The 22348-nt window shown below is 44.0% G+C and overlaps 1 long non-coding RNA gene across 1 annotated transcript; it reads right to left on the bottom strand.

Moving 5' to 3' along the window:
• Window positions 1–4474: 4474 nt before the first annotated feature.
• LOC134485072 (uncharacterized) lies at window positions 4475–22348 on the bottom strand. Its single transcript, XR_010062944.1, has 3 exons — window positions 22222–22348; window positions 20204–20326; window positions 4475–9877 (listed from the first exon to the last, which is right to left on the bottom strand). It is a non-coding gene; the product is annotated as an uncharacterized LOC134485072 (long non-coding RNA).

Below are 22348 nucleotides of genomic sequence, written 5' to 3'. Positions count from 1 at the left end.
CTTTGACAGTGGAGTAGCAGCTGGGACAGTGGATATGCTGCTACAGTGGAGGTCTAGAAAAACTTCAATTGATGCACGAGTCAGGATCTTTGACCTAGGAGGTGATGGGACAGTACAGGTGTAGGAGAGCCAGTAGAGGTGTGGCGACAACAGAAATGCTATAATAGTGAAAGCCTTGCAGCACTAGAGGTCCTGTGATAGTGGAAGTGCTTCGACAGTAGACGTACTGTGACAGAGGAGGTCCTGCCAATTCTAGTTTCAGAGGAAATAGATGTCCTGAAAAGTGGAGGTCATTCAATAGTGGGCTTCATGTGATAGATGAGGTGCTACCACAGTGAAAGTCCAACATCAGTGGGTGGACACGCTGTGCCAGTTGAGGTAATGGAACTTGGATTTCCTGAGTTATTGGAGGTCCTGTGACTGTGGGGTCCTGGGAGAGTAGAGGTGCTGAGACACTGCTCTGTGACATTGGATGACCTTGTGACAGTTTAGGTGCAGTGACAATGAAAGTCCAGCAACAGTACACATACTGTGACAGTAGATGTCCTGAAAATTGAGGGTCCTGACAATGCAGCCGCTGTTAGTGAGAAGGTCCTATGACACTGGAGGTCCAGTGATAGTGGAGGTACTGGGACAGAAGCCACACTGGAACAGTGGATGTCCTACTACAGTGCACATCAAAGTGCTTGTAACGATGATGATTTTTGACCACTCTAACTTCATTTCACTACGCAAGTAATTGAGTCTGAGACAAGGTAATACCTTGTCATGGTGCTACTTGAATGCCACTAGTTTTACAGTTAAGTCTGAAGGTCTAGGCTGTGACAGAGGAGGTCCTTTGACAGTGATAGCCCTGCAAAATTGGACATCCTACAACACTGGAGCTCCTGCAACAGTGGAGGTCTTGAGACTCTAGATTTACATTGACATTGCAGGTCCTGCGGCAGTGGAATTTCTCTGCGAGCTGAGGTCCTGCAACATAATAGTTGCTGAGAGAATCAATTTTCTGCAACAGTGAAGGTCCTACAATAGTTCAGGTCCTGAAAAGTTGAGACTCTGTGAGAGTAGAAGTACAGGGAAAGTGTATGTCCTGTGCCAGGAGAGGCCCTGCAATTTGGAGGCCCTGAGAATGTGGAGTTGATTTGACAACAGAGTTTCTACCACACTGGTGTTCCTGTGACAGTGTCCAACAAATTCCTTGTATTAGAGAAGAAATAATGCCAGCCAGCAATGACCATGGAAGTGATGATGATGGTTGATCACCCCAACATCATCACGATTCTTCAAGTAATTTAGACCAAAACAATACATCTAATCATGGAGCTGGTTGAAGGGCAACAGCTTTACAAATACACCCAAAAGTATGGCTACCTAGAGCAAGGCAAGGCCAGCAAAATATTGTGTAAATAATAGCTGTGATGAGCTACTGCTATGGGCACACAATATTTCACAGGCACCTAAAGCCAAAGAATATTGTGTTGTACATCAATGGGAAAGTCAAAATTACCAACTTTGGCCTTAGTATACCATTCCAATCAGGGTAAATGATGAACCAGCACTGCAGTACTTATACTTTTTGTGTTCCTGAACTCTTCTTTGGCAAATTTTATGACGTTCCAAAGAACTAAATTTGACGCTTAGGTGGAGTTTTATATTTCATGGCAGTCAGAAAGTTTCCATTTGACTCTCTCTTCATTCTAGAGTTGAGAATACAGGTTGTAGCAGGTGTGTGTGGTGCCTCTGGTGTGGTGTCAGAAGGACCTACTTAGCCTCCTAATGACAGTCAACCCTAGATATAGGCCAAAAGTCACTGTGGTCATGATGCAACCCTAGTTCAACTAAGGCTAGACGCAGTTCCCAAATCCCTATGAGCAACTGATCCCACTCAGGCCAGACCCTGTAAGTATAAGAGCAATGGAATATATAGGATTCCAAGTGCCGGAAACTAAGGACACTTCAACTGAACAAAATTATAACCAGACCATGGCATCCTACTTCCTTTTGCAAAGGCAGGAAGTTCACAGGCAAGACAGCACAAAATAGGCTTGGACAGTCAGCACAGTGGAGGTGTGGGGAAAAAGCAGGTGCTAAGACAGTTGATGTCCTGCTACAGTGGCCTCCAAGTCCTTGTGAGGAAGAAGCACTTATGCCATCCAATAATGACCATGGCAATGATGACAATTGTGGTTAACCACTCCAACATCATCTTCAATAATTGAGACGAAAACAAGTAGATACCTTGTCATGGAGCTGTGTGAGGCTCAATGTCTTCATAAATGTATCTGAAAGTATGGCTACATAGTGAAAGACAAGGCATGGGAAATACTTATGCAGATATTAGCAGCCTGGATCTACTGTCAGGGGCACAGAATAAATACAGGACTTCAAAACAAATAAAATGGTGGATAAGAACAATAAAGTCAAAATCATCGACATTGGCCTTAGTACCCAAGACAAACCAGAGCAAATGCTGAACCTGTACTACAGTGCTAACACTTTTGATGCCCCTGAACTCTTCCTGGGTTATACTTATGATGGTCCAAAGAACCACATATGAATGTTAGTCTTACATTTTATGGTAGCTGAAAAAGTTACCTCTGTTTTAATATAAGAGCTGAAAAGACTGGTTGTGGCAGGTGTGCATCTTGACCACTGTGGGGTTTCAAGAGAGCTAGATGTCCTGCTTAGCATTTAATAACAGTCAAACCCAGAAATATCAGTCACAGACATGATAATGCACCCCTGTTTCAAAGAAGATTGGGAGCGTTTCCCAAATCCCTATGAAGAAATGATACCTCTCAGGCCACACCCTGGAATTTTGGATATAGTGCAACATGTTCCATTCAAAACACAAGACAAAGATTCTTTACATCAAAGAAAGTCTAAGCGGTTCATGGCATCCAACTGCTTACTGGAAGGACAGGCTATTCTGATGCCTGGCTTCATACCCAGGCTCAGACAGTGAGTCTAGTAATGGCTCCATTCCCTACCCTTAATGATTATGCTGCTGTCCCTCTAGGACTGGACTGCAGAGAGTGGAAACCAACCCACCATTGACACATTGGTCTTGTCAACCCCATGGCCTCATTTATGCCTTTGTCCATATTCTAGTCATAGAGCTTTCAGAAGAACCACTGGGACTGGCTTTCTTCTCAGGCCACTACAGATGACCTGGACAAAACATACATGTCAGAGTGTCTTCTTCTTTCATTCAACAAGCAGCCTCAGGCCGAACAGAAGCATCAATGAGAACACAGAAGACAACCTATTATCTCTCTGTGCATGAGGAGAGGGCGAGTCTGTCCCCATCAGTGGCTGGCTAAAAGGATTCAAGGGATGGTCCAAGAAATTAGGAATATCCAAATGAAGCAGTGTTCCTGTGCTCAATCAAGCAAGAAAACTCTCCTGGGACAGGACAGTATCTCTCCTGAGAAATGAGGGCTGGAGACAGCATCCAAAAAATAAGCGGCAGGCAGGCAAGGACAGGTACCTTTGTGCTTTGTTCTATCCAGTTTGCTCTGTGTTGCTTAGCTCTGTCTCTGGTATCCATTTCTGCAAAATCGTTTCTGTCTTAACTTTTTAAGTACTGTATGATTCTTCTGCCAATTCTTCTCCCTCTTCTAGATTTCTCCTCTTCCGAACAAGGACTCAATATGACTGATGTGTACCCCAGACTTCAGAGTTGTCCTGTTACCCCATGCCTTTACCAGGACGGTATCACCACCAAAAGGAAACGGTTCCCACAAGGTGAGGTCTAGAGGCCTATGGATTCATGCAATCTTCTAGGGGCAACTGATCCTTGCACATATGGCAATTAATCACAAGCGGTTTGGAACAAATTCTTATTTTGTCAAAAGTAACATCATTCTCCATTAAACTTCAAAATAAATAACCAGCAAAGCCTTGTAATAAGTGATAGTGGTGTTGATAAAACAGTGCAGCACCCGTGACATTGTAGGTCCTTCAACAGTGGAGGCACTGAGAGACATTGTAGTTCGTGCAACAGTGGAGGCACTGAGAAGGCGAAGGTCCTTTTACATTCAAGATCATGCAACAGTGGAGGTCCTGAAAGAGTGGGCGTCCTGAGACATTGGAGATGGGATTGGTACAGTGGAGGTCCTGAGACAATGCAGGTGTTGCAAGAATGGATGTCCTGCAACAGTGGAGTTCCTTGCACAGTAAAGGTCCTGCAATAGGGGTTGTCTTTAGACAGAGGAGGTCCTGCTACAGTGGAATTCCTGTGATAGCTGAAGTTTTGAGACAATGTCAGACCAGGCACAATGGAGATGCTGTGCCAGGAGAGGTTCTACACAAGTCAAGTTGGTGATAGAGTGGATGTTCTAAGACAGTGGAGATCTGGTGACAGTGGAGGTCCTGCACCATTGGAGGTTCTGGAACAATCGAGGTCCTGAGACAGTGCAGTTCCTCGGACATTGGAGTTTACGCACCATTGTAGGTTATGTGAGAGTGGAGGTGCTGGGACAGTAAAGGTGATGGGACAATGGAGGTCCTGTGACTGTTTTGGTGCTGCGATATTGGAGATCCTTCATCAGTTGAGGTCCTGGCACATTTGAGGTCCTGAAATATTGGATGTCCTGCATTATTGGAGGTCCTCAGTCAGTGGAGATGGGCCTGGGACAGCTGAGATCTGGTAAAAATGGGGGTGTTTCCACTCTACAGGTCATGCAACAGTAAATGTCCTGATACAATGCAGTTGTTCCAACACTGTAGGTTCTGCAATAGTTGGTTTGCTAGAACAGTGAAAGTGGAGATCCCGCATCAACAGAGGTCCTTTGACAGGGAATGCCCTGCAACAGTGAACATCCTTCAACATTGGAGGTCCTGCAACAGTGGATGTCATGAGTCAGTGCCATTGAACTGACGGTGGAGGTCCAACAACAGAGGAAATATTGTGCCAGTAGAGGTCCTGCAAAAGTCTTGGTGCTAAAAGAGTGCATGTTCTAAATTGGAGGTCCTGCAACAGTTAAGGTACTGCAACAGTCTAAGTATAGATACTGTGCATATCCTGTGCTAGTAGAGGTCTTGCACATTGGTGTTGCTCACCGTGAAGTTGATGAGACACTGAAGGTCCTGCCACAGTGGAGGTCCTTATAACAGTTGAGGTCCTGCAACAGTGGAAAAGCAGTGTCAATGGATAACCTGTGCCAGTAGAGTTCCTGCAGCTTGGAGGTCCTGAGAAAGTGGAAGGGCTGAGACAATGGAGGTCTTTTGACAATGCAGGTCCTTATAACCGTGATATAGGAGGTATTGCGACAATAGAGGTCCTTGAAACAGTTGAAGTGCTGTGACAGTGGATGTTCAGGGACAGTAGAATTCCTGTGCCAGTAGAGATCTTGCAGTTTGGAGGTACTGAGTCTGTGGAGTTTCCTGACAGCCGAAGTACTACCACAGTGGATGTCCTGTGACAAGGGAGTTCTTAGGGTAGTGCAGGTTCTGGGACAGTGGAAGTACTGCTACAATGGTTATCAAAATGCATGGAAAGAAGCAGCAAGGATGCCACCCAGACCAGACCATGGCAAATATAATGAAGATATTAATCCACCCCAAATTCATATTGCTTCACCAAGGAATTGAGTCTGAGACATGTCTATACCTTCTCATGGAGCTCTTTGAAGTTCTACAGCTTTACAAATTCATCTGAAAGTCTGTGATAGTGGAGGCTTTAGACAATGTAAGACCAGCCACAATGGAGATCCTGTTCCAGTAGAAGTTCTGCAAAAGTCTAGTTGGTGATAGAGTGGATGTCCTGAGACAGTGGAAGTCTGGTGACAGTGGAGGTCCTGCACCATTAGGGGTTCTGGATCATTCGAGGTCCTGAGACATGCAGGTGCTCAGACAATGGAGTTCCTGCAACAGTGTAGGTCCTGTGAGAGTGGAGGTGCTAGGAAAGTGAAGGTGATGGACAGTGTAGGTCCAGTGTAGGAATATTGTGTTCCTACAACATTGGAGGTCCTACAACAGTTGAGGCTCTCATACCGTGCAGTTCTTCCAACTTTGGAGGTCATGCAACTGAATAGGTCATGGGAAAATTGAGGTTCTGGGACAGTAAGGGTGTTGGGACAATGGAGGTGCTATGTCACCTGAGGTCCTGGGACATTTGAGGTCCTGCAATATTGGAGGTCCTAAGACATTGTAGATGACCTTGGAATAGTTGAAGTCTGGAATAAAGGGAGGCTCTGCACCAGTAAATGTCCTGAGACACTGGAGATCCTGCAGTTTGCCTGGACAGTGACGGTCCTACAAAAGTGGAGGTCATGTGACAATGGAGGTCATGAATCGATGCATTGGCACTGACTGTAGAGAGCCAGCAGCAGTGGACTGTCTTTGCCAGTAGAGGTCCTGCAAGATTCTAGCTGTTGTGAAAGTGGATATCCTACAACATTGGAGAGCTGGCATTAGTGAATGCCCTGAGACAATGGAGATCCTGCAGGAGTTGGTTTGCTTGGACAGTGAAGGTGCTACAAAAGTGGAAGTCTTGCGTCAGTGGAGGGGCTTGGCAAAAATGGATGTGCTGCCACACTACTGGTCCAGCAACAGTGAATATCATGAGACAGTGCATTTGCAGTGACAGTGGAGCTCCAGCAACTGTGGAATTTTTGTGCCAGTAGAGGTCCTGCAAATTCTAGCTGCTGAGGGGGTCTATGTCCTGCAACCTTGTTGGTCCTGCAACAGTTGAGGTACTGCAACAGTGTAAGTCCAGCTACAGTGGATATCCTGTTATAGTAGAGGTCCTTTAAATTGGCCTTGGTGAGACAGTGGACGTCCTGTGATAGTGGAGGTCCTATGACACTGGAGGGGCTGGAACACTGGAGGTCATGCCAAAATTGCAGTTCTTGTAATGGTTGCGGTGTTGTGACAGTGGAAATCTAGCGACAGTGGACATTCTGTAGGACAGTAGAGGTCCTACAATATAAAAATCCTTGGACAGTGGAGGTACTGACGCACTGGAGGTCCTGTGAGAATGGAGGTTCTTATAACAGCTGTGACACTGGAAGTACAGAAAATGTAAATGTCCTCTGATAGGAGAGCTCCAACAAACTGAAGTTGATGAGAGACAGGAGGTCCTCCAACAGCAGTGGTCCTAAGACAGTAGAGATCCTGTAACAGTGGAGAGATTGAGACCCTGGAGGTCCTTTGACAGTGGACTACTTTGTAACAATAGACGTGCTATGACAAGGGGGTTGTACAATAGTAGAGGTCTTTGTTATACTTGAGGTACTCCAACAGTGGAAGTTTAGGCACAGTGACTTCCAGTGCCCGTAAAGGTCTTGCAATTTGGAGGGTCTGAGACAGAGGAGTTGCCTGACCACAGACACCCTACCACAATATTGGTCCTTTGACTGTGGAGGTCTTGGGATAGTTCAGGTGCTGGGACAGTGGAAGTTCTGATACAGGGGTTATCAAAGTGCATGCAAAGAAGAAGCAATGGTGCCAGCCAAACATGACCATGGCAAATATAATGAAGTTTTTCATCCACCCCAACATCATCTTGCTTCTCCAATTGAGTCTGAGACAATTCTAATAACTTATCGTGAAACTGGTTGAAATTTTAGAGCTTTACAAATACATCTGAAAATCTTTCCACCGAGAGGAGGAAGGAGCCAAGGAAATATTTAGGCAAATGTTAGCAGGCTTTATCTATGGCTATGGGCACTGTATAAGTTCACAGTGACCTGAAACCAGATTATATTTTGTTAGAGAAGAACGGAAAAGTCAAAAGCATCGACTTTGGCCTTCAACTCAAGACAAACCTGGGCAAATGCTGAACTGGCAGCATGGTGCTTACCCTATTGGTGCACCTGATCTCTTCCTAGGACAACTTTATGATGGTGCAAAAAAAAAAAAAAAACAACAATATATGGATCTTAGGAGTAGGCTTATATTTCACTCTTGTATTTGACTCTGTTGTCATACAACAGTTCAGAAGACAGGTTGTAGCAGGTGTGTACCCTGCTCACTGTGGGGTGTCAGAAGAGGCAGCTTAGCCTCTTAATAAAAGTCAATCCAAACTATGGGCTGACAGTCTCAGAGGTGATGATGTACCCCTGGTCAATAAAACCAGAAGAGGTTCACAAATCCTTATGAAGAAGTGATCCCTCCCATGCCAGATACTCCAAAAGAGGAAGAAACGTAATATATTGAGGTTTGAGGTAAAATATTATAGATTCATTGCATCAAAAAGGTATAAACAGAACATGGCATCCTATTGCTTAATGTAACAGCAAGTTATACACAGGAATTGCTTCACAACACAGGCTCAGCAGCTTTGTCCAGTTACGGTCCCATTCTCTACCCTTGCTGATTTCCCTCTAGGACTAAATAGGAATAGAAGTGAACACAACATAGACACATTGTTCTCCTCATCTTCCAATGGCCTAGTGTATCTCTATGATCATAAGGCTAGTCAAAGAGGAAGCAAAGAGCCATTGGGCATGCCCTTCTTCTTTTCAGGACACTCCCGACAACACCCATAGTGAACAAAGCATACATACACACCAGAAGTGTCCTGTGTCTTCACTCAACAATCATCCACACTTAGAAGAGCTGTAGCAACGAGAAAACAGAGGACAACCTACTTTCCTGCTGTCTCTCAGCAGAGAGCAGGACATTCCCCTGCTGGGGATTTCCCAGAGGCATTAAAGGATGAACCAATTCCAATGGGGAAATTCACTGATGAAGTTGTGTTGCTGCTTTCCTTCAAGAATGAAACATTACAAGGGGGTGGAGGAAGAGTTTTCTCCCAGAAATGAGGCCAAGGGAGATTGTCCAGAGAACACGCAGATGGCAAAACCCATGTGCCTTTGTACTTTGTCCTTCCCAGTTTGCTCTGTGCTCATTCTTCCTCTGGCTCTGTTTTCCAGTTCCCCATAATTCTTACCTTCTTATATCCTCTAAGTATTTTATGATTCTTCCCCCAACCCAAGCCTTCTCCCTCTTCTGGATTTCTTCTCTTCCCAGCAAGGACTCAATATGACTGCTGTGTAGCACACTATAGAGCGTGGTGCAGCTGAATGAATCCATTCACCTGAAGTTTATCACACTCTAAAAACACCAGCTTCCACAAAGTGAGGTGGAGAGTGGTATGAGCTCATGAAGTCTTCCATAGGTTACTGGTCCTAGCACACACGGCATTTATCACAAGAGCTATAGAACAAATTCTTATGCTGTCAAAAGTAGCATCACATTTCATTCAGCCTCAAATCTAATAACCAGCAATGACTTTGAAAAATTGAAATTACAGTTGCTGCAACAGTGCAGATCCTGTGAAGAGGTAGGTCCTGCGACAGTGGAGGCACTGAAATAGCGCCGGTTCTGTGACAGTGAAGGTCCTTTGAAAGTGGAGGCACTGAGATCGTGGTGGTCAATCTACTTACAGGGGAGCTGCTGCACAATTGAAGGTTCTGCTACAGTGGAGGTCCTGCAAAATTGGAATTGCTGATACAGGGGTATTCCTGTCACTGTAGAGATCCTGTGGCAGTGAAGTTGCAGCATCATGGGAGATCTTGCTTCAGTTGATGTCCTGAAACACTTTAGTTGCTACGGGTGGTGCTACGACAGTGGAATTCCTGGGATAGTGGAGGTTATAGGACAGTGGGTGTCCTGAGACAGTTGCAGTGCTCCTACAGTGGAAGTCCTGCAATAGTAGTGTTGCTTGGACAGTCCAGTTCTTGGACAAAGGAGGTCCTGTGACACTTGAGATGCTGAGACTCTTGAGCTCCTGAACAGTAGAAGTGCTGTGATAGTTGAAGTGCTGAGACACTTGTGGTCCTGTAACAGTGGAGTTGACACATAGACAGTGGACTTCCTGAGGTAGTGGTGGTGCTTAAACAGTGGATTTCCTGTGACAGAGGAGGTCCTGCAATAGAGGAAGAACAATATATGCTGGCTGATGACCCAGAGCTTCCAGAAAATAGACCACCAACCAATATATATCAGAGGATGGCATTATTTGAAACCAATGGGATGGAAGGCCCTTGGTCCTGTGGAGATGTGATGCTCGAACATAGGAGGAGGCTGGAGTGGTGGGTTTCGAAACGTTGGGTGAGTTTAGGAGCAGCATCATAGTGGCAAAATGGAGGGAGGAGGGAGAAGATGTAGGAGTGGGCATTTGTGGATTGGCACCTAGAATGTTGGACATCATTTGAGATGTTAAATACAGTGGAAATGATAAGGTTTACATTGTCTGACCCAAACCTAAGGGATACTACAGAAGGAACACAAAAACCTACAGGTGCTCACCAACAATCAGATAAAATTTGGCCTTTGGCGGTCTACTCCAAAGGAACTCTTCCAAGAACACTGTTTTTTGTTTTTTCAAACAAAGTTTAAAACTCTTAAGTGTACTCTCAAATCTGCCCTAATTTGCATAAATCGGTCAAAACTGTTGGCTTTGTAAATACTTCTATCTTGTCCCAATAGTCACATGCTGGTCATCCCAACAACAAGATACTTGTCAAGGTGGGAGTCAATCAACATGGGATCCTTTTTCCAACTCGGCATGCAGACCCTCAGCTCACCTTCACACACACACACACACACAAACACACACACACACACACAGAGAGAGAGAGACAGAGAGAGAGAGAGAAAGAGAGAGAGAGACAGACAGACAGACAGACACACAGACACAGCTTCACAAACACATGCACACACACACACACAGACACACACACACACCCATGAGAGAGTGATAGATCGAAAGTGAGGTAGAGAGAGAGAGAGAGAGAGAGAGAGAGAGAGAGAGAGAGAGAGAAAGAAAGAGAGTTCTTATCATCTACTTTCTAATGCATATTGTGTGCTCTTGGAGTTGAGCACAGAGACTTGCACATGTAAACCAGTCCTGTACACCTAGGAACATTTTCTGATCAGTATTTTCTCTTCTTTATGCAGTTCTTAAATTATCTTTAAGAGAGTGTAGGGCATTGACCTACCATGAAATCTTGGACCTAAAGGTACACTTTAATACAAATCTTACATATCACTTACAGATGATTCTAGTAGGAAGTACATTAAGTTCAGAATCATTCAATCAGAAACCCTTAATGTATATACCCCATTCTAACTGCCTTCACTTAACCTCATGTTTGGACCACTGTTCCTAGCTGGAGATTCCTGTTTATCTCCCAGAATAAAAGGAGGCTCCATGCTCAAGTGGAACAGCAGATTCAAGGTGGGACTGTTGGGTGACATTACCGTGAACACCAGGGACTGCCCCACAGAGGCAGGTAGTGGCCCTTTCTTTCCTCCTGGGGAATCATTACCTACATTGTCCTGAGCAGAGAAGGATCCTCTCATTCTAGCAGATGTTCTGGATGACACAAGGAATGTGAATAGATTATGAAATCACTTTACCACATTTCTTTCTGAGGCAGAGACCCTTGAGAACCTTGGCTCAAGAGTAACAGTTCCAGATAGCAAGGTGAGGTCAGTGTGGGCCCTGTGTTGACCTATGAATAGTTATTTATGTTAATCACCAAATCTTTAAAACTTACAGCATGTGAGAGAAAAGTCTCCCAGGAGTCTCAGCTAAAAGTAATCAGTGAGTTTTTAAGAACAAGAACAAGTAGGAAATTTAAATTCATGTGATTGGTACAAATAAAGCAAGACACTGTCACTAGATCACCTTTGTGTAAGGGCCCTGACGACATACACAACTTAAGATGTGAAGTGCTCAGCTAGCACGCTTCGTGGCATGAACCCAAGACACAGTTTCTCTGTGTCTCATCACCTCTGAAGCATGGTCCACAAACAATGGCAACAAACCTTCTCCTCCTCAGAGTTCAAAGTTACCTTTACTGTTAGTGATAGTTTCACAGTTAACTGACCTCTACTGGATAGACAGGTTTGACTAACCTTCTCTGAGCTTCTCCCAACCATGTACACATGGTACATCCCTCTGCACATGAGGCCTCTTCCTCTCAGGCCTGCTGTTCTCCTTCCCAGATTAGAAACTGGATACCTTTCAAGCCTACATTCTTAAGTCATCTATCAACTTTGGGTACATGATAGCACAACATGACACTGGGTGCCAAATAACACTTTCCTACCTGACAATGAATATGATCCAGGGGTACCAAACATGAAAACTGGTCAGGTAAGGTCAGGTAACCCCCATGCCATCTCGATGTGGAGATGAAGATTGACACAACTTCCCAAGCAGACTTTCTCAGTTTTCTCAGCCCACACAGCAGTCCTTTGCTGAGCTTCCTTACTCCCAGTGACTGATGAGAGTACATGAGAAGATGCCTGACTTTTGGAAAGCCCTGGGCCCTATGACCCACAGTAGCAGCAGCTTCTGATCACAGGTGATTTCAGGAACTGAAAATGCCTAATGTGCCTGTTTTGATTTGAATATGCTGAGCCCACGGTGTGGGACTATTTGCAGATGAGCCCTCATTGGATAGGTGTAGCCTTGATTGAGGAAGTGTGTCACTGTAGATGTGACCCTTATGTTTCTTGTCCTAGCTGCATGAAAATCAGTTTTCTAGTAGCGGCCTTCAGATGATGATGTAGAACACCCAGCTCCTCCTGTACCATGTCTGCCTAGATGCTGCCATGCTCCCACCTTGATGATAATGAACCAAACTGCTGAACTTGTAAGCCAAACCCAAAGCAGTGTTCTTCTTATAAGATTTGCATTGGTCATGGTGTCTGTTAATAGCAGGAAAACCCTAAGTAAGTCACTTTCTACCACAGATTACGAGGTTAATTGAGTGATGTCATCACCTGAGGAGACATGGCCTCTTATTAAGGTTCTAATCTCCTAAGTAATTGCAGGCTCTCTTCTGGCCTAGGCATTGGCTATAATATTAATCTTCCCAGTGTCCTTTTCTCTGTAAACTCTACATTTTGCATTTCTATTTGCCCCATTTGCTCTTTTTCATTGAAGTCCTATACCTCAGTATAACAGAGGCCATACTGGGCTCTCTTCAAATTTTCACCGAAGAAATTTGTTTATTACTTTTTAATTTAGCCTCAGGTAGGTTTTTAGGATGTGGGCTGAAGGAAGCCACATTTTTGTAAAAGCATCATACAAACTATCCCAGACCAGTTACAAATATTGTTGCCTTCTGAATCCCCTTGTCCTGGGCTTCCACATTCTGGATAGGTCTTGGCACTCCTGACTCCCAAGCTCCTGCCAGTATACCCCATTAAACTCTTCTTAGAGCACTGGGCCACTTCTAGTTCAAAGTTCTGAATTCTTGCATATTTTCCAAAACAAGTAACAAGCACAAACTGGCATGGTCAGGTATCACAGAGCAAGAGTCTGCTCTATTACATCCCCTTCTGCATTAGTTACCTTTGTATTTCTGTGACAGAAATGCCATGAGCACAGCAAACTATAAAACATGTAGGCGATTAGTGATCCTATTTCACAGACCACCTGTTACCATAGGTTAAGTTCCATGAATACAGGGCACAGTGGATGGAGCAGGAAGCAGAGGACTCAAATCTGGAATTACAAGTACAAAGCAGAGAGTGCACAGGGAGTGGTGCAGAGCACTAAAACCTCAAAGCCCAGCCCCACTGGCATTCTTTCTCCAGCAAGGGCACACCTCCTAAGTTTTCCCAAACAGAGTCAGCAACTGGGAAAGGAGTACTCAACTGCCCGAGACAGTGGAGGATAGCTCATGCAAAATGTCATGGTGATTCAGGAATTTGAATAAGTAACAGAGAGACCCTTCACCCTGGGTCAATGTGTGTTGCTGCAAAGCCAGCAAGCTGCTCTCCCTCCTCTTGAACATAAGATGTGGATTAAGTAAAAATGTAAACAAGCATCTCCATGGAAAATCAACAGCCCTGTTAATCTGGTCATACTTATAGGATAAGTCCAGAGGTGCTGGATACTGAAATCACAGAAGAAGCCAACACAAACTCAAACCGTTTAGTCTATAGGAATAAAAATACCACAGAAGCCAAAATGGGTAACGATATGGAGCAAACACTCACTCACTCAGCAGATAAAATTACACCTAGCCCTTACTCACAGACCTACTTCATAAACAGTGTACATTCTTCTGGTACCTACTCAACACACAATCCTAAATGCTGCAATCAAACCTAATGGTTCCTTTTTTGTTGAGTATGACTTAAAAACACTGAAGTACTCTGAAGGAGGTTAATGGAATCTTCTCAGGGCCTGGGGAAGTTGGCTAAGGGAGTACAGATTAACAAAGCAACACAACCCAATTTCCCCACCAGCAAGCAGAAACCGGCCTGATGTCAGTTGCCAATTCCTGAGGGTTTAAGAGAAGCCTACAGACTGGAAGGACTGAGGTAGGTGAGATTAAAGTACAGTTACACTGAATGCTCACTTGAGGAATGGGAAGGGTAGAAACTGGAAAGTGCTCGTGTGTGTGTGTGTGTGTGTGTGTGTGTGTGTGTGTGTGTGTGTGTGTGTGTGAGTGTGTGTGTGTGAGTGTGTGTGTGTGTGTGTGTGTGTGTGTGTGTTCCATGAATGTGTTTCTGTGAGAGTGTGGTTGGGTTGTTGCTGTTGTGTGCTTAATTTGAGACAGAGTGTTACCACAAACTGAAGCTGTCCTAAAACTCACCCTGTACACAAGTGTGATTTGGACAGTAAAGAGACCTCTCTCCTGAAAGGGGGATTAATGATGTGTAGCACAAGCTATGTGTGAATGTAAATTTCAAAATCTGAAGATTTTATAAATCTCCTTTGGCTTGCTTTAACAATGCTGGTGATTATGGCAATACATGGTACACTGAGGACAGAACAGAATATATAGTGTGAGCTTTTGAGATGGTTCAGAGGTGAAAGGAATAGCTGATGATCTGAGTTTATTTCCAGAGGCACTGTTAATAATCAAACACAAATGTAGTCGACTTTTATCCTGTGGAAAAATCAGTCAGGGCATCCAGTCAGAGATTTAAGTATTTTTGGTGTTGTGATGCTACACAATCATAAGACTGATTCCTGTGGAACAGGCTAGTAGAGAAGACAGTAATCAACAGGACACGAGAAACCTACAGAGCAGGAACTAGAGAGAAAGCTCAGGATTTCAGAGCACTGGCTGCCTTTGCAGAGGACCTTCACTTGTTTTTCAACACTTCCAAGTCAGCTCACAGTCATGTGCAACTCAAGATCTAGAATATCTTACCCTCTTCGTGTTTTGTTGTCACTGCATAATACACACAGTGCACATATACTCATGTACACCCTTGTTGGATGACCATAATCCAACCACAGCAGGGACAGACCTCGCCACCCTCAAGCTTGCCAATTTGAAGGAGGGAGCCTTCTTGTTAAAAGCACTGGAGAACAGCAGGCACAAGGACACCTGACTCACACATTCGACCCGAGGTCTTGAGATGGAAGCCACACATAACTCTGGCCTTCTCACTGAAGAGAGGTCATCCTTGGGTAAGGAACTTTCATCTGATACTGTTTTCCTCTTGGATCCCATTACAGAAAAGCATTTGTGTTTGTCCAAGTCTGCACAGGTTCCCAGCACCCTTCCTAGTCATGTCTGACAAATCCATATGGAAACCACTGTGTAACTGGAGTCCTAGTCTATAGCATCTCTCTACTTCATGCTACCCTCCTTTTATAATGCAGATTTCATAGGAAATCATATTCTTTGTGTACTTACAAATCCCATGTTGTTTACATGTGGCTAATGTTTCGTCCTCAGCATGCTTGCCTGGAGACAGGGCTGGATGCCAGTATTCTGTAGACAAGGCAAGATGCAGGTACTCTGGTAGCCATAGGACACCAGCATCACAGCTGTAGTGCAGTGCATGCATGGCATGCATTCACAAAGAAGACTGTAGCCACAAGGGCAGGTACATCCACAGGGTACTAAGGAGAGTGACCTGATTGCTACTGTTGATGCTGCATTTCCTCTTTGTTCTGACGGTTTTAACTGGAATTGCCCCCACACGCAAAACTCCTAAGATATCTGACAGCCACACACAGATGCACATGCAGGTAAAACACAAATCATGTGAAATAAAAATAAATAATTTTAACTGGAGAGAGAGAGAGGGAGAGAGAGAGAAAGAGAGAGAGAGAGAGAGAGAGAGAGAGAGAGAGAGAGAGAGAGAGAGAGAGAGAATGGTGTTTATAAAAGAGAAACTTACCCTCAAAACCTATTTACTGTCCTGAAACTTCTTTCTCATGTGCAGAGGAACATAGACATGAAAGTCTTTCTCTCTACACTTCTCAGTGTGTGCTGGGGTACTCTAGATTACCGGTTATTTGGTGAAATGTTGAGGGGTTTAGAAAGATGAACATCATGTTGCAAGTCAGTGGTCTTTAGTCCCTCCTGAGTTCTGTGATTTCAGCTGAGGATCTCTTGCAATAGGTTATGTATCCTGAGTTATAATCATGACCTGTGGAACTTCATTTGCTAAATGGATAAAAGGGCCCCAGTGTAGTCATCTGTTACTTCCCCAACCCATGAGCATGACCCAGGCCCAGTCACAAGTCAGAATTGGGTCCTCAGAGACGCCACTAGGAATGTATGTAGACAAAAGTAAGAAGTCTGGGGAGGATAAGGAGGAAGAGTGTCAGGTTAAAGCCTGTTTCAAATTCAGAATAGCAGAGTATGTATTTCAGTTAACTGCTTTCATAATTCCCTCATCTGTGAAATCTTAGGACTTGTTAGATTAGATCTTTTAGCCAGAGAGCTAACACCACTGAAGCCAAAACTTTATACAGACAGGCTATCAGGAGTGTCACCCATGTTTACTATCTCTGCTTCCAGAAGAGGTGCAGACAAATATTTCCTCACTCATGGTGAGTACACCACAAAGGAAACCAGTGCATGCTCCTTACACCCCTGAGGACTTCCCATGGTAGGGGTCCCCAACACACTGGGATCTGACAGTGAAAGTGTCTGTGATTTGGCTAGGGCACGAGGGACTACTTATATCACTTTTCCAGGGATGGCACTGCAGAGATCAGACAGTAGTTAAACTTGAAAGCTCATCACATTCAACTTCTCCCTGTGCTCCTAACACACCTGGTCCCCACACCCTAAGAACTGGCAGCCCCTTTAAGCTGCTGCTGTACTTTCACACCCTGCCACCCTGGACTCTGGACTCTTCCTCCTGATGCTCTGCTCCCAACTGCCTTGCACCCAGCATTTTACTCCTTTATTTTTATTTCTTGTTCCCACCTCCTGCATGTGTTCTGAGTGGGTCAGCTATGGGTAGGATCACGAAATATGTGGCTGTACACACACACACACACACACACACACACACACACGTAACAATTTAAGACAAGGCAGACTGTTTATCTGCAGGGGATCCAATGCCTTCAAGAATTGGGACCCTGTAAAAAGAGCACTACACTTCAAACAAAAATACAAGGAAAATAAACAACTGGAGTGTCAGTGGAGGTTGTGTAAGAAGAGTGTCAGAAGAGCCTGTGAGAAGATGAAGGGTATACTGAACACCCAGCCAAACTGGAAACGTCTGCACCTGAACTGTGCAGCATCCACCCTGCAGTGTGGCGTGCTGTGGGGGTGTCTGAGAAACCATATCTCATCACCTGAGTTTGCACATATTTAGACCAAGTCTTTGGGTGTTGGAGGTGACTACTATATCTATAGATTAATTAAAATTAATATGGATGAGTTCATCATGCATAAACAGTACAACAAAGTTGTCCAGACCCAACTGTTGGATGTATCATTAATGGATTATTCCTTAAATACTTCTGATCACGAGGATGAAAAATTTAGTATTAATCTCTGTTCCACTAGTGGATGACTCACTAAGTGTGCACCACACTGGCGGGGACCAACCATCAAAGGAAAGCTACCTTTCTTTTAATCTTTTGCAACTGCAGTAGCCTATGCAAAGCAAACACTCACATGTGTCTCATCAGTCAATCAGTCTACAGGACAGAGATTACCTATGCCAATCTCAGGGACAGAACAGCATTTTCTGTTTCCAATTCAACTACCTTTTTTTCTTTAACCTGCAGCCAGGATCCAAAAAATTGCCTCAAAACAGCATTTACCTGCCCACACTGAAACACCATTAATGAACAGAGAACAAGAACTGGTAGAAACAGTCTCAGCAAGGAGAAAGTCCACAGTCAGGTTGTGAAGACTCCTTCACATACTGCAGAGCCAAGACAAGTCAGCCTCAGCAAGGCATGGCCGGCTACCCACACACACCCCATGGCTCTGAGCCCATCAGCACCAGACCTGAGAACTACCAGGGATGCAAGCTTGACACTCGAGACTCTTTTATCTTTCAGTCAGTAAGGTGCCGTGGAAAGTACCTGGGAAGGAGGGTTTACAGAGAAAGTCATAGAAACATTTCAGCCTTAAAAATAAAAATCTGATCCCTTCAAAGCCGTGTGTGTGTGTGTGTGTGTGTGTGTGTGTGTGTGTGTGTGTGTGTGTGTGTGTGTAGGTGCTCATAAGACGTAGGTAGTCTTGGAAAATCAAGGAGAGGAAGGATTTATTGAGAAGCTGAGATGGTGGTCAGTGAAGGGTGGATGTTGGAAGGAGCTAGAGCATGGTGGGATTTTATAAGCCAAAGAAGTGAAATTCGTATTTAATTCCCTTTGACAACTGGTCCAGGTGCAGTGTTCCTAGTGGTGGCTCAGTGCTCCAGCTGTGGATTCAGGGAACTCAGAACATCATACTGAAAATAATCTCACAGACTACAGAGTCAAATTCCTGCTGATGCTCCAGTCCCATCAGAGAAGAAATTAAGTCCCTCCTCCTATGGATCCTCTCATTTTTGTCATTCTCTCCTGCAGGAGATTCAGTCCTTCCTCTGAGGGGGCTACTCATACCTGCAGGTGATTTAGACCCTCTTGAAGGGAATTCTGTCTCCAGATTGGGATGCGGACCCTCCTGTTAGAGAATTAACTCTCTAAATCTTCTCACAGAGTATGTGTGACTACATGGAGACAGCATTATCTGCACTTCTAAACTCTGATTGGTAAAGAGAACCTACGATATGAGTTTGAAAACCTCTGAGTTATATACTGAGTAATGAAAACCTACAAGTTATATACTGTTGATTTCTAAATGTATTCAGTTGATTATGAATTATTCTGCAATATTTTGATGAAATTTACTTACTTCCTAGATTTCAAACAAAAATAGAAGCTATAGTTAAAAGTTTAGTGTGTGTTTGGCCAAATTATTTACAAAATATTTTTGGTTTTTATAAAAGTTGGTGTACGACATAAAAATTTTCCCCTATTTTGTTTTGTTTACTGCTAGGATATAGAAATGCTTTATTTCTGCTGACAGAGCTTATATTCATTGGTCTTGTATAACTCACTGTTCAGTGCTAAACTTTAGCAGATTCCTTAGGGTCTCTGCCATTTATAACAGGATTCCATCTACAAGTCTACTGCCTTGTTCTTCCTTTCTGATGAGATGCCTTTTGTTCAGTTTCCCCCCGTAAATGACAGAGCTATACTGTGAGAACAATGATGGACAGCAGTGCCAGAAAGACCTGGGACACATTTACAAAGTCTGGTCCAATTAGAATGGGGCATGGTGAGATAGTTCTGTTATGTTTGCTCTGACCCTATGAGTCTCTCTTCACTACCTTCACTTGGACAAGTTGTAACCCAATTAATATGGTGAAGGATGAAGTCCCTGACACTTAGTAGGTGACAATGCCTTCCATGTGATCCATTCAAGGAAACCTGAAAGGTGGGCTCAATTGTAATGACATTGCTGTCTTTATGAAAGGGACCCTAAAGTCACAGACACTTGAAGGGTGCAGAGAGAGACCACAGGGCACCAAGAGGAACCAGCTACCTACAAATGGAGGAGAACTGGAGCCAACTCTTGGACCCCAGTCCTCCAAACGGAAGCCAACAGAAACCTCTGCTCAGTTCTGCCTGCAGCCCACAAACACTAGAGTGTGCATTCTTGGTGTGCTCCAGAGCCTGAAATTGGCTGCTCTAACCCCAGCTCTGTCGTGGGGTGGATGGAAGTCTTGTCTATCTTGGGGTGGATGGAAGTCTATCTCTCAAGGTGAGGTAAAGTGGTCCTGAGTTAGGTGCCAAGGTCCAGTCCCAGGGGGAAGCTTCCCGATAGCTAAGCTTGAGCTTGAAGCAGGCAGAGCTGTGCTCTCCTTAAGGAATGTAGCACTAGTTGCCAGAATAGAGGTTTCTTCTTTCAATGTACACTTAGGCAAATTTGCAAAGATCCAAAATGTTGGCTGTGGTTCTCACCAGTTTCCTTGGAGTATGCCCACAGAGTTCCTTGTCTGCTCCTGGGAATCCAAGCCTTGTCCTCAAAGGGGCTGCTCATGCACTCATCTGACTTCTTTGGCCAGGAAGCACACCTGATAAAAACTGAATTTTAAGAGGCAGATAAGATCAGAGAAAGGACTAAAAGAGCTCGAAGGGGCTCGAGACCCCATATGAACAACAATGCCAAGCAACCAGAGCTTCCAGGGACTAAGCCACTTCCCAAAGACTATAAATGGACTGACCCTGGGCTCCAACCTCATAGGTAGAAATGAATAGCCTAGTAAGAGCACCAGTGGAAAGGGAAGCCCTTGGTCCTACCAAGACTAAACCCCCCAGTGAATGTGATTGTTGTGGGGAGGGTGGTAATGGTGGAGGATGGGGAGGGGAACACCCATAGATAAGGGGAGTGGGAGGGCTTGGGGGGATGTTGGCTTGGAAACCAGGAAAGGGAATAACAATCGAAATGTAAATAAGAAATACTCAAGTTAATAAAAAAAGACATAGAGACAGGAGGAACTGCATCCTGACCTTTTGTGTAGGAAGTTTGGCTTGGACTGATCAAGTATCAGAAGGACCATGAATTCCCTATGGCCAAATTAGCTGGGGCTAAGTTTATACCAAGAGAGCTCCTTGAAATACCTGATCTGCAGTTTGCGCTCCCTTCTACAAGCAACTACTCAATTGAATATAAGTGACTACATCCAGTTTACTTAGTTGGCTGCTAAGTGTAAATCTACTTTTACCTGTATTTATACATACAGTTCATATCCCCATTAAATGGAAAAGCCCCAGTGGTATTAGTTTTAAAGGTGCTCACATAATAAGTTTTTGCCAAGAAATTTTCAGTAATTTATGTATAAATCTATATGGAGAATGCAGTATAGTACAGTCAAATCACAGGCTTTATAATCCTATATTTAAAGTTTGATATGATTACAAATATTAAAGCAGGACTATTTTAAATAGTCTAATATATTTAATTTAGAATTAATCTGTTTTTCCATGCACCAATCAGCCATAATGTAGGTTAGCTTGTTTCCTAAGTCATGTGTTTTAAGAGGCTTATCAGTCTACCAGCTAAATTTGAAACACCTTTGACAGGATTGTATTATTTAGGTACCAGGAATATTAAGAAGATGAAAAGAATAGGAAAGTTAAAATGATTTAGTAAGCATTAAGATTTATGGATGCATAACAGCTTAAATCTTGATGAGATATGTGTAAGAAAACTAGTAGGGGGAGCATAAGTAAAGGAATGATCCTATCAGTGCCTCTAAACCATAAAATGCATTCCTACAGTTATCTGAACTCCATTGACTACGGAAGTCAAGGTAAAACACACACACACACACACAAACAAAAGAGGCAGATCAGATCATCTTTCTGATTATGTTCACAGCATAGACTTCTTTGTTTATTTGTCTGTTTTTGTTTTTTTTAATTTTTTATTAGATACATTTCTTTACTTACACTTCAAATGTCATTCCCCCTCCCGGTTTCCTGTTCATAAATCTTAGGTGGGGCTGCTGTAAGGTTCAGATTCTCTGCTTGGGAGCCATTACCACATATGATGTTTATATTTTTGTTCACTTTTATCAATCTATTTTTCTGCGGTGTGCTCTAAGAGGGCAACGAGTACGGTTACATAATTATTGGTATTAACAGCTGTACTCCCAAATCCTGCTCAGTATGGAGTCTGCTGATGTTCAGCATAAGGAGGTGCCAAGTCAGGGAACCTTCATTTGTTGATGCAGCAAATGAGAGTCCAGAGAAGCCCCAAGCGGGAGATGGAGGAAGGAGCCATAAGGACAGTTGGGAGAAAACGTGTCAACTTCCCTAAGATTCGGAAAAGAAGCAGTTGGTCTCCATCCCGAGGGAACTCAAGCTAAGACTCACAAAATAGTGCTACTAAGCCAACCCAAATTCTCTTATTTTCCCCACATCCCTGAGAGCAGAAAGGAGTGGTTTCAAACTCCATGGGCTCCCCTCATACTCACTGGAATTGGATGGTGAAACTGCCATAACCTCTGTTCTGAAAAATCCCCTCAGGAACTAATGAAGGGCGTGGCTAAGTCCGAGAGAGGAGTGCCGGGTATCGTTCATTGGCCACTCATGCGCGCGCAT

Source organism: Rattus norvegicus, chromosome 1 (genome assembly GCF_036323735.1).
Source record: "Rattus norvegicus strain BN/NHsdMcwi chromosome 1, GRCr8, whole genome shotgun sequence".
Taxonomy (NCBI): domain Eukaryota; kingdom Metazoa; phylum Chordata; class Mammalia; order Rodentia; family Muridae; genus Rattus; species Rattus norvegicus.
Note: the sequence above shows the minus strand (reverse complement) of the source record. Positions and strands in the feature narration are given on the sequence as shown.